Below are 12,707 nucleotides of genomic sequence, written 5' to 3'. Positions count from 1 at the left end.
ACCGTCCCTAATAGACATTTATCTAACCTACTCTTAAATATCTCCAGCGATGGAGATTCCACAACTTCCCTAGGCAATCTATTCCAGCGTTTAACTACCCTGACAGTTAGGAACTTTTTCCTAACGTCCAACCTAAATCTCCCTTGCTGCAGTTTAAGCCCATTGCTTCTTGTTCTATCATTGGAGGCTAAGGTGAACAAGTTTTCTCCCTCCTCCTGATGACACCCTTTTAGATACCTGAAAACTGATATCAGGTCCCCTCTCAGTCTTCTCTTTTCCAAACTGAACAAACCCAATTCCTTCAGCCTTCCTTCATAGGTCATGTTCTCAAGACCTTTAATCATTCTTGTTGCTCTTCTCTGGACCCTCTCCAGTTTCTCCACATCTTTCTTGAAATGCGGTGCCCAGAACTGGACACAATATTCCAGTTGAGGCCTAACCAGCGCAGAGTAAAGTGGAAGAATGACTTCTCGTGTCTTGTTTACAACACACCTGTTAATGCATCCCAGAATCACCTTTGCTTTTTTTTGCAACAGTATCACACTGTTGACTCATATTAAGCTTGTGGTCCACTATGACCCCTAGATCTCTTTCTGCCATACTCCTTCCTAGACCGTCTCTTCCCATTCTGTATGTGTGAAACTGATTGTTCCTTCCTAAGTGGAGCACTTTGCATTTATCTTTACTGAACTTCATCCTGTTTACCTCAGACCATTTCTCCAATTTGTCCAGATCATTTTGAATTTTGACCCTATCCTCCAAAGCAGTTGCAATCCCTCCCAGTTTGGTATCGTCCGCAAACTTAATAAGCGTACTTTCTATGCCAACATCTAAATCGTTGATGAAGATATTGAACAGAACCGGTCCCAAAACAGACCCCTGCGGAACCCCACTTGTTATACCTTTCCAGCAGGATTGGGAGCCATTAACAACTACTCTCTGAGTACGGTTATCCAGCGCACCCACTTTATAGTAGCCCCATCTAAATTGTACTTTCCTAGTTTATCTATAAGAATATCATGCGAGACCGTATCAAATGCCTTACTAAAGTCTAGGTATATCACATCCACCGCTTCTCCCTTATCCACAAGGCGCGTTATCCTATCAAAGAATGCTATCAGATTAGTTTGACACGATTTGTTCTTTACAAATCCATGCTGGCTATTCCCTATCATCTTACCACCTTCCAAGTGTTTGCAGATGATTTCTTTAATTATCTGCTCCATTATCTTCCCTGGCACAGAAGTTAAACTAACTGGTCTGTAGTTTCCTGGGTTGTTTTTATTTCCCTTTTTATAGATGGGCACTATATTTTCCCCCTTCCAGTCTTCTGGAATATCCCCCGTCTCCCATGATTTCCCAAAGATAATAGCTAGAGGCTCAGATACCTCCTCTATTAACTCCTTGAGTATTCTAGGATGCATTTCATCAGGCCCTGGTGACTTGCAGGCATCTAACTTTTCTAAGTGATTTTTTACTTGCTCTTTTTTTATTTTATCTTCTAAACCTACCCTCTTCCCGTAAGCATTCACTATATTTGACATTCCTTCAGACTTCTCAGTGAAGACCGAAACAAAGAAGTCATTAAGCATCTCTGCCATTTCCAAGTCTCCAGTTACTGTTTTCCCCTCCTCACTGAGCAGTGGGCCTACCCTGTCCTTGGTCTTCCTCTTGCTTCTAATGTATTGATAAAAAGTCTTCTTGTTTCCCTTTATTCCCATAGCTAGTTTGAGCTCATTTTGTGCCTTTGCCTTTCTAATCTTGCCTCTGCATTCCTGTGTTATTTGCCTATATTCGTCCTTTGTAATCTGACCTAGTTTCCATTTTTTATATGATGCCTTTTTATTTTGTAGGTCACGCAAGATCTCGTGGTTAAGCCAAGGTGGTATTTTGCCACATTTTCTATCTTTCCTAACCATCGGAATAACTTGCTTTTGGGCCCTTAATAGCATCCCTTTGAAAAACTGCCAACTCTCCTCAGTTGTTTTTCCCCTCAGTCTTGATTCCCATGGGACCTTACCTATCAGCTCTCTGAGCTTACCAAAATCGGCCTTCCTGAAATCCATTGTCTCTATTTTGCTGTACTCCCTTCTACCCTTCCTTAGAATTGCAAACTCTATGATTTCATGATCACTTTCACCCAAGCTTCCTTCTACTTTCAAATTCTCAACGAGTTCCTCCCTATTTGTTAAAATCAAGTCTAGAACAGCTTCCCCCCTAGTAGCTTTTTCAACTTTCTGAAATAAAAAGTTGTCTGCAATGCAGTCCAGCAACTTATTCGATAGTCTGTGCCCTGCTGTGTTATTTTCCCAACATATGTCTGGATAGTTGAAGTCCCCCATCACCACCAAATCTTGGGCTTTGGATGATTTTGTTAGTTGTTTGAAAAAAGCCTCATCCACCTCTTCCACCTGATTAGGTGGCCTGTAGTAGATTCCCAACACGACATCACCCGTGTTTTTTACCCCTTTTAGCCTAACCCAGAGACTCTCAACACTCCCATCTCTATGTCCATCTCTACCTCAGTCCAAGTGTGTACATTTTTAATATATAAGGCAACACCTCCTTCCTTTTTCCCTTATCTATCCTTCCTGAGCAAACTATACCCATCCACACCAACATTCCAGTCGTGTGTATTATCCCACCAAGTTTCAGTAATGCCAACAATGTCATAGTTGTATTTATTTATTAGCACTTCCAGTTCTTCCTGCTTATTACCTATACTTCTTGCATTTGTATATAGGCATCTAAGATACTGGTTTGATCTTGCCTCCCAGCTTTGCCCTGACCATCCTTTCTCTCTGCCATTATAGCCCGTGCTCCCTCCTGTTTCCAACCCATCTCCCAGGTCTTGTTCCTCACTTACCTGTGGGCTTTGCTCAACTGTCCCCGTTGAACCTAGTTTAAAGCCCTCCTTACTAGGTTAGCCAGTCTGTGCGCAAATAAGGCCTTTCCCCTCCTTGAAAGGTGAACACCATTTGTGCCTAGCAGTCCTTCCTCAACTAGCATCCCGTGGTCGAGGAAGCCAAAGCCCTCCTGGCGACACCATCTTCGCAGCCATGAATGGGCTTAACTTTAATGGGAACATTTATGGGGCTTAAACTTAATGGGGTCTACTCTCAATGCACTGCAAACTCTACGGAGACTAGAAGCTCTTTTGGATAAGTGCTGACTTTTCGTTATGTGCACGTGCAGCACCTTGGCCCATGGAGACCTGGGCAGAACCTGAGCACGGTCAGGGGTAGCCGGGGGGTGCGCCTGCCGCCAGTCTGCGGTCCCGGCTGCCAGCTCTGCTCAGCGTCCTGCCGGCCTGGGGTTCTGTTCACTCAGATGGCAGTGGGCTGAGTGGGGCAGGCGGCCGGACCCCGGTTGGAAGCAGCGTGCCAGGCAAAATCAGCTCGCGTGTCAAAGGTGGCACATGTGCCGTAGGTTGCCAACCCCTGAACTACATTGTTCCTATTGGATACTTGTATTGTGGTGGCACCTACAAGCCTCACTCGTGTCAGGTCTCCATGGGCCAAGGTGCTGCACGTGCACATAACGAAAAGTCAGCCCTTATCCAAAAGAGCTTCTAGTCTCCGTAGAGTTTGCAATGCATTGAGAGTAGACCCCATTAAGTTTAAGCCCCATAAATGTTCCCATTAAAGTTAAGCCCATTCATGAGTCTTTTCAGGACCAGGGCCAAAGGGATTGATCCTGCACCACTGAAGTCAATAGGAGTCTTTCCATTGACCTTAATGGGTGCTGGATCAAACCCTAAGTTGTGCTTACATTGTGCAGCTACAGAATAGGGAATAACTAGCTAGGCGGTGGGTACTGCTGGAAAGATCGGAGGCTTATAGTGAATCACAAGTTGAATATTAGTCAACAGTCTAATGCAGCTGTAAAAAAGGCTAATATTACTCTCGGGAGGTATTAACAGCTGTGTGGTATGTTAGATGGGGAGGTGATTGTCCTGCTGTACTCAGCACGGGTGAGGCCTCAGCTGGAGCCCTGTGTCTGGTTCTGGGTGTCACACTTTGGGAAGGATGTGGGTAAACTGGAGAGAGTCCAGAGGAGAGCAACCAAAATGAGAAAGGTTTGGAAAACTTGATATATGAGGAAAGGCTAAAAAAAACCCGTTGGCATGTTTAGTCTTGAGAAAAGAAGACTGAGGCGGCCCTAATAACAGCCGGCATGTACATTAAGGGCTGTTATAAAGAGGACAGTGACAAATTGTTTTCCATGTGCTCCAAAGGTAGGACAAGAAGTAATGGGCTTAATATGCAACAAGAAAGATTTATGTTAGATAGTAGGAAAAACTTTCCAGTTGTAACGGTAGCTAAGCTCTGGAACAGGCTTCCAAGGGAGGTGGTGGAATCCCCGCCATTGAAGGTTTTTAAGAAGAGGCTGGACAAATGGATGGTCTAGGTTTACCTGGTCCCGCTCAGCTCAGGCGGCTGGACTTGATCACTCTTCCAGGTCCCTCCCAGCCTGACATTTCTATGATTCTATGAAGCCCAGTAGCTCAGGTTAGACTCTGAATAATAAGGCAAAGAATTAAATGTACATTATTAAAGATACTGGCTTAGGGCTAAATTAAATATTAACCTAGTCATCCTTTCACTTCTTTTTTAGTGACTCCCCTATGAGGCTAGAATATTTCCATACACAATTTATAACTCAGGAGCTTGTCTGATTTCTGGCTAGTAGGACGTTTGAGTTGCCACCAACAATGAGTCCTCAGAGGAGCGGATGGAAGGAGTGAAATCTAAACTGACATTTTCTTGATGATGTTTCCTTTTAAAGTAGCCCATGTCCACATACAGTTGCATGTTTTTCCTGCCCTTCTTGTTTTGACTTATTCAGGGTGGGGTTGAGGATGTTTTTTAAATAACTGGATAGTTTGCAAAAAAATTGCCCAGGCTGCGGTGATATTCGTCTGATACAAAACAGGCATTTGCGGTGAAATCAAACCGGGCCCAAGGCTGTGCAACACTTATTACTGTTCTGTGAACGTGATGATCGATAGTTATATCAGCTGAATGATACAGCTAGTGAACTCTCCAAAACAGCTGAACTTAGCCTGGGGGTGGAGCAGCATTAATGAGAGGAGAAAGAAGCACGGAGGTTCTGATGTTATCAGTATTAATGAATGGATTTGTATTATGGTAGCATTCAAATGATTCCAATCCCGAGGCAGGGCCCCATTGTGGTAGCTGATGCCCTAAAGAGCTTATTTTCTACGTTCGTCAAGAAGACCACGATGGTGCATGCCCGTGCTTGGTTGAGGGCAGGATCCATACCCATCCACACTTGCAAATAAAAATCCCAATACAGATGTGCATAAGTTTACTTACATATGCATGTGTTTGCATAGATGTTGGCTGCTTATTCCACTCCCTGCATTAATTCCTTATGCCTAGAATCTCCTGGAATAAAATGGGGAAGAAGGCATGGTCACTCCCATTGAAAGTTTCCCCATTTCTGTGTAAACCCTAACCCAGAACTGGGGGTAGGGGGTCAGAACCTAGCATACCAGGCATGTGAGGGCTCCTGGCAATTTGTGCTTACAGACAGGAAGGAAGAGTGAAGGATTGGGAAACAATACAATAGTTGTGTTCGTTTAGGTGAGGATTAAAATGTAGCTCACAGAGGTTCTGATCCAAAGCCCACTGAAGTCAATGAACAGATTTCTTCTGACTTCAGTGGGCTCTGGATCCAGCACGTGGCAGTCCAGCGAGCTGAGATGGAGCAGGAGACGACTCCGATGGAGGAAGCTGTGCTGGTGGCATGACAATGACTTCTCCTCACTTTCAGGCTGCTCCTGCAAACCCTGTGTGCCCTGGTGGAATTGGGCACTTCCTAGAGGAGAGTTGTTCTCTCAGTAGCTCTGCGTGTCAAATGGCAGACGGCCTCCACTTAATGTGGCCCTGTGACCTCGAGGGGTTAGCGTGCCTGGGATGGGGAATCAGGAGGCAGAGGTTCTGGCCATGTCTACATTGGAGGTGTCCCTTCCAGCTTTGGGCTAGCCTGCTGAAGATGAAGAGTTGCCATGGCGGCATGGGCAGCAGGATGGGCTGGCTGATCTGAGTGCGCAGCCCGAGTGTCGGGTGGGCTTGCACTGGGAGCAGCTAGCCTGTCTTGCTGCCTGTCTAACCTGGGGATGTGTGCCTGAGCTGGAAATGACACCTCCCGCCTGGATGCAGTCATTCCCTAAGTCTGAGTCACTGCATGACTACAGGCAAGTTTCTTCCCCTCTGCAGCACCCTGTCCCCCTCTGGACCCTGGAGCTAACACTCCTCACCTTGTAAAGTGCTGGGAGGTCTCCGAACTGAAATCCCTTACAGAGTCAAAGCACCAGCCGTGATAAGAGCTAATGTGTGGTGTGGTCACACAAGGCTCTTGGGCTTTTTCAGCGAGGAGGGATCAGCTGGTAAATAGGGAAACAAGTTAGTTGTTGTTGTTTTTATTTCACTTCTCTTTAATCGGTTGCCATGAGTTTGCATTGAGGCAATGTGATCAAAACTGACGTGCACTGAGATTATACTGTATTGAATTCTACTGGAAGCTCCATTCAGAGGTTATTTACTGGATGAAATTAACAAATAGGTTATCTTGAAAGGATACTCTGTGGAAAACAATGTTTTTTTAAGTAGCTGGTAAAGGAAGTAAGTGGTAATATGGAGAAATTGACAGAAGTTAGGTACAGGCCAAGTCAAATGCATTAAAATCTATTTGCAATGTTTTAAAAAACTAGTTTAATTAGAGAAATACATAGCAACACACTCAATTACTATTAATAGCACAGGAGAAATCTAGTGTACTCCTAGTGTATGCAATGGAGGGTTTATGGAGTGTGATGATTCAATTAAAACAAACATAAAATACTTCTAAATCTCACTTAATTTTACTGTGTCCTGTTATCCAGCTATAAAATGGAGGATGATCATAATCCCCTTCTCCCACTTTGTCTGCCTTGTCTATTTATACAGAGAGCCTGCAGGGCAGGATCTGTTTCATATTAAGTGTTGGTATGTGCCTCATCCAATGGGGCCCTGCGCTCTGTTACATGAAATAATAATTGGCCCGATCCATCTTCCACTGAAGTCAATGGAAGCTTCCTGATGGACAAAGTGCCAGCAGCCTGTGGTATTTGCACCGCCATGTTGTCTAGACCGGATCCAAGCAGGGTTAGATGACGAGGTTTCTTACCACTGTGACATTTTGGGATCCACCCAGAGAGTAAGGGGGCCTGTGTGCTGTGCGGCTATGGTTCAGATTCTCAACACCAGTAGCCAGACCACAGCTCTCACCAGCTTAAACAGGCTGACACCAACATCCCTTCTGGGGCCAGGTCTTCCCTAATCTGCCCTCCCCAAGTTCTTAATGACCAGACACTCAGACCAATCCCCTGTGGTTTAGCACTCCTGAAGTTGTGCAACCCCCTCCCCCCCAGTTACCAGCTCTCTCTGGCACATACACGCCACACCGTTTGCACACCAGGGACCCGCTGGCAATAAAAATAAACGTATGTTAAAAGCACAGATTCAAAGACTGAATAGTCTGGGAAGACCAAACACAGAAAATGAACATAAAGAGACAACCTCAGGCTTTACATTTCCATATTAGATAAAATCCCTTTTCTGATCAGAGTTACTTGTTGCCTTCAAATAGCTTCCCAGTGTAACCCCTAGTGATAGGAGAGATCCAATGCTTGTGGACAGCCTCCTGCCCCGGGACTGGCCCCCAAGTTCTGTCTGGTCTTCAGTTCAACCCCTTTCATTTAAAAGGGTTTACAGTTGTTTCTTTTCTTTTCTTCTTCTTCTTCTTCATTCACTACAGATATTCAAAGTGGGGAAAACTCCCTCTTCTCTTGGTTTCTGTTTGCTTTCATGATTCCTCTGGCTGGACAATGGTGTTTGACGCCAGTCTCCTGTGGATGGGAATGTCGCCCCTCCCTGCCTGATTGCTTCAGTGTCTTTTTGTGAGGTGATGCTGAAGTTGTATCACAGTTACAATTTTCTATGTATACACCTCTGGCCCTTCATAGCTAGCATCTGTATGTGGATCTCGTAATGATTTGTAAGTTCTGTGCATTAAAAGCTTTTATAAAAGATCTTACTCTATAAGTTCTTACAGTAAAAGAACATAGTCTGCAATCAGGTGGTTTAACATCTTGCTTTTTTGGGGTTTAAACCTTCTGTTCTCCCCTTGGGGCATCTGGACCCTGATTGTCACAACCACCTTCATCAAACTCACCGGTGACTCAGCAATGTTACAGCAGGATAATACATGGAATGCCGGACAGATGTGCAGATCTGCTGGTATAAGAAGGTCTGAGGCTGCTGCTAAGGGTTTGCATAAATTGAGAGTTCGCTGAACCTGGGGCACCTATTGCTTTCTGTCGGTGGTGAAACTGAAAGTCTCCTGAAGAAGGGTATGATCAAGAGGGCTGTTACAGGCAATGTGAAAGCAGCAAGGAATGCTGGGGACTTTTCCCTTTCAGGGTCTGTGTTGGTGTGGTGGGTCCCACTCCCTGGCTATCAGAAAATTAAGATTTTGTGTGTTTATCAGTTATCTAAAGGGAGATTGTCAAAAGTGCCAAAGGGGGCTAGGAGCACATGTCCGACTGACTTTCACTCCTCAGTCTGTTAGATGGTTTTGAAAATAACCCTGTAGTCCACACACACATAGAAGAAGCAGCAGTGCCACCTATAGTTAAGACAATGCAACACTTTTCGTTATTAACTCTGATTTTCATTCCTTATAACTTCAGGCTGAAATTTTCCACACTGGGTCTCTACCTCAGGTTGGATCTTTGGCAAAAGTTCACTGTCTCTACATAGTGAACACTATATATTTCATTACTCTCATTCTCAAAATCAGCTGAAGAGTTCTGGCCCAAACTTTTCCTAAAGATCCAACCGGAGGCAGAGATCAAACATGAAAAATTTCAGCCTGAAGTTCTAAGCATCCAAAAATGCATATGAAACCTTACCTCAGCAACAAACCACCCGAAGCACATCTTCTCTGTGTGACATGTATATTAATATACATTTAGGATTTAGCCAAGGCTTGGTGTTAGGAGCTGTAGGAATTTGCTGTGTGTGCTTATAGGTTGGAGATGGAAGGCACTTCCTTGTGGAGGTTCGGAATCTGCCAATGTCTGTGGTTACCAGGATATGAGGGTGCTGAGAGCTGGGAAGTAGTCAATCTCAACCTGCTATTTCTGTGCTTTATGGGTCTGTGTGGATGGGTTTGGTACTTCAGCAACATCAAATGGCTGTAACCCAAGTGTCTGTTGATATGAATTTATATACAGGCCCACGTGTGCCCTCAGTGCAAGTCTTTGCACCACTCACGAGTCATTCTGAGGGCAGAAGTTTGTGCGTGGTAAAAGTTTTCCTTTTCTTGGAGATCGTCTGCAGGAACAACTGCCCCTGCCTCTTGCTAGCTGGCTGTGAGTAAAACATGGCCTGGAGAAGTATTAAACACAGACTGACCCTGAGAGGTGAGTACTTGGTGGGTCGGGGGGGACTCACTGTGTTCTCAAGTGTTTCTGCCATAGGTTAAGACAATGGGGCTCCCAGGTCTCCTCCTTTCAATTACATCATCACCTAAGAGAGATGGGAGCACCAGCTGTGCTGTTCTTTCTTTGGCTCCATCTTGGGGGAGAAAAAAATAAATCACCTTTTGTCAGTGACATTCCCTACTGCTCTGTTCCCGGACATCCTTGGGATTTCTGACACCGATGACTTGTAGCTACAGTTCTGGTTTTCACTCTGATTTACCTTCGATCCCATCCCGTATCGGCTCTGACACCACACCATCATTGCAGTGACTGAGCACTGTCCAGCCCCGTATTACGCAGCGTGGCTGGAGATCTGTTGCTCTGGGCTGTTTTCTCCTCTGCTCAGGCCGTAGCAGCTATAGCAATGCCCTTATGTCCGATGAGTGAAGTGTATGCCTCTCATTTGCAGCCACTTAATGCAAGTGCATATGTACTAGGCGCTGCTGCCTTTTGTGTAGCATAATTTGTGTGGGCATTTTAAAATCCAACGTGCAGCCTGATGCCCACAAATGTAAAGTGAGACCCAGATCCCACAGCAGCATGTGCAGACAGAAAGAGATTAGCTGGTGTTGGAACAGTCAGGCACAGGTCACGCTATCACATGTGCTTCTATAAAAATCACAGCAGCTGCTCTACGTGCCCCTCTGTATTGAGAGGTTGCAAGTTTGCACTTAAAAATGTGACTGTGTTGTGGGTTAGAGGCAACTTTCCCTGGGGGCAGGTTACCCCGGAACTGCTCACTGCAGGATCCCTTGTATCTTTCTCTGAAGCAGCTGGTGTTGGCCACCGACAAAGGCAAGATTCTGGTTGAAAAGGATCCTTGTGTTGACAATCTGGTAATTTCTATGTACTTCAGAGTAAAAAGAACAACAACAAAGGAGTTGAACCCCTTCTCCCTTCCCTTCTTTTCCATTAAAAAACTCCAAATCATAATGATAGCATCCAGCCAGGCCTTGTTTTCTGGAAGCTGTGCAGATGCTCCAAAAAGGCTTTTCAGGCCCAGTCCCACCCAGCCAAGTCCCTGGAGCTCTGGGTGAGGGAGACACCGCTGGAATCGGCCCCTGGGATTTTGGAATGTCCTCCTGTGGCAAAGCTCTATCTAAGAGTTTGGTGTTTTTATCATGAATTCTTCTTCTTCCCAAGTCTTTGGGGGCAGGTGCCATGTATATGTCATTGCCTGTCTGAGCCCAGCTCTTCTGTCTCTCTTCCCCCTTTGTCTGTGTCTCTTTCCCCATGTCTGTCTGTGAGCATTTGCCCCTGTGTCTGTGCTTCCCCGTTTGGCTCCCAGCCCCTCCCTCCCAGCCCACAGCTGGGTGTGATCAGTGCCTGCTCCCAGGATCTGTCCCAAGCCCTGACCCCCAGCACATGGCTACACCAGACTGATCTGTCCCAGCTGGAGCTGCCCCGACCTCGCTGGCTTCACACCCACCATGGGGAGCCTGTGATAGCCAGTGCCTGCCGCTCTGCCACCTCGGGTGGCCAGCTTTGGTCGGGCAAATTCCTGTTGATTTCATCCCATGACATAATCTTTAATTAAAGATTAATCTTTAATTCCTGGTGACTCCAGGACAATCCTGTAGGGTTGGCAACCCTATCCCCACCGCAGCACAAACCTGGCCGCTGCCCCCGCGATCCCAGAGTGCCCCTGCCAGCAGCTCCCGGGCTGCGCAGCCCCAGCCCTCTCCTGCCCCTCTGCCCGAGGCCTGTTCTGCAGGACTTAGGGAGAGGAATAGTGTAAGGGACCCCCTGCCAGAGCTATACTACTGGAGGGTCATCTCGGCACTGGAGATGACCCCTCCAGGGCTGGGTCAGTTGCCTTTTTAGGAGCAAATTTTGCCAGAAGTGGGGCACAAAAGAAGCTGCACTACATCAAAGAGTCATTAAGTTTAAAGGGGCAGCGTTAATGTGAATGGGTTCATGGAATAAAAGCGTTCGCTCACTTCTGTGTATCAAGCTGACATACTAGACCTAAGCGGAAGGCAAGATTGCCTAGATGATGCTGAGATGCTGTCTGAGCAATCCTGACATACAGATACTGTTTCCTTCCAGTATCAATAAACCAGCCCAGATGCGCCAGGACATGGGTCGAAAGCTATATTTCCCCAAGGCCACTGAATTTGTACTGTGTCTGAAAAGGGCTGTAACCTGAAGGTAATAGCATTGGGAGGTATTTAAAGTGTGGAAATCCAAGGACAATTTGCAATTTCCCTGGAGTAAATGGCTAATGACCTGAGGAAAGAGAGAGTCTGACCTCGAAGTTCTTTTGTTCCTGTTTTACAAGTACTTAGAACTTCCTGCTAACACGGTTTTCTTTCGAGTCTTAATTTGACTCCAGCATTGCTTTCACAAAAACTGTAGCTAAGATTGTGCCAAAAGTTTATTATCAAGGTCTGAAAACAATGTTTAACTGGTAAATTTCCACTGAATCAAAACTTGTTATACCAGTTCCTCGTTCCGAAGGCATACCTTTGATACCCCTCCCAGCTCCTTCTGGTTACATGAGATACTAGCTCTCTCTCCCCACACATGCATGTGTGTGTCCAGTTAATTTTGAAATATGAACTGTCACAGGCACATGACTAGACCCTAGGTATGGGATCTTTAAAAGGGCACAATAGATCCCAGGGTAGAAAAGAGCGTCTAGTGGATAATGCACTGGACTGGAACTCAGAAGACCTGCCTTCTATTCTCCGCTCACCCATAGAGTTTGCATGACATTGGGCATGTCACTTAATTTTCTTTGTGCCTCAGTTTCCCCTTTGGAAAAGAAGGATAATTCTTCCCTGCCTTACAAGGAAAACAATCTGCTAATGACTGAGTTACTCCTTACTACAGCGGTAAGGGCTATGCAAGCGCCTAGATCTGAAAGGAGTCTTTCTGTTACCAGCTGAGCTGGATCCAGCGGTCTGTTATAAATCTATCCATTCTTGGCAGTACAACATGAAAAACTGCTGCTGCTTCATTAGTAAGTGGGAATCACTGGACTGAATTATTCGGTGGGTTTGTGTCATTTATTGTGTAAAAATCACCAGGAATCATTTGTAAGTGTTTAGTTGGTTTATCACGATACAGCACCAGGTTTTATTCTTTCCAGCTTATTTGATTGATCGTGGTAGAATAGATGGAAGTAGGTTGCATGAATCTACACCTAGAT

Source organism: Gopherus evgoodei, chromosome 10 (genome assembly GCF_007399415.2).
Source record: "Gopherus evgoodei ecotype Sinaloan lineage chromosome 10, rGopEvg1_v1.p, whole genome shotgun sequence".
In the NCBI taxonomy this organism is placed as follows: Eukaryota; Metazoa; Chordata; order Testudines; family Testudinidae; genus Gopherus; species Gopherus evgoodei.
This window is presented reverse-complemented; position numbering follows the sequence as displayed.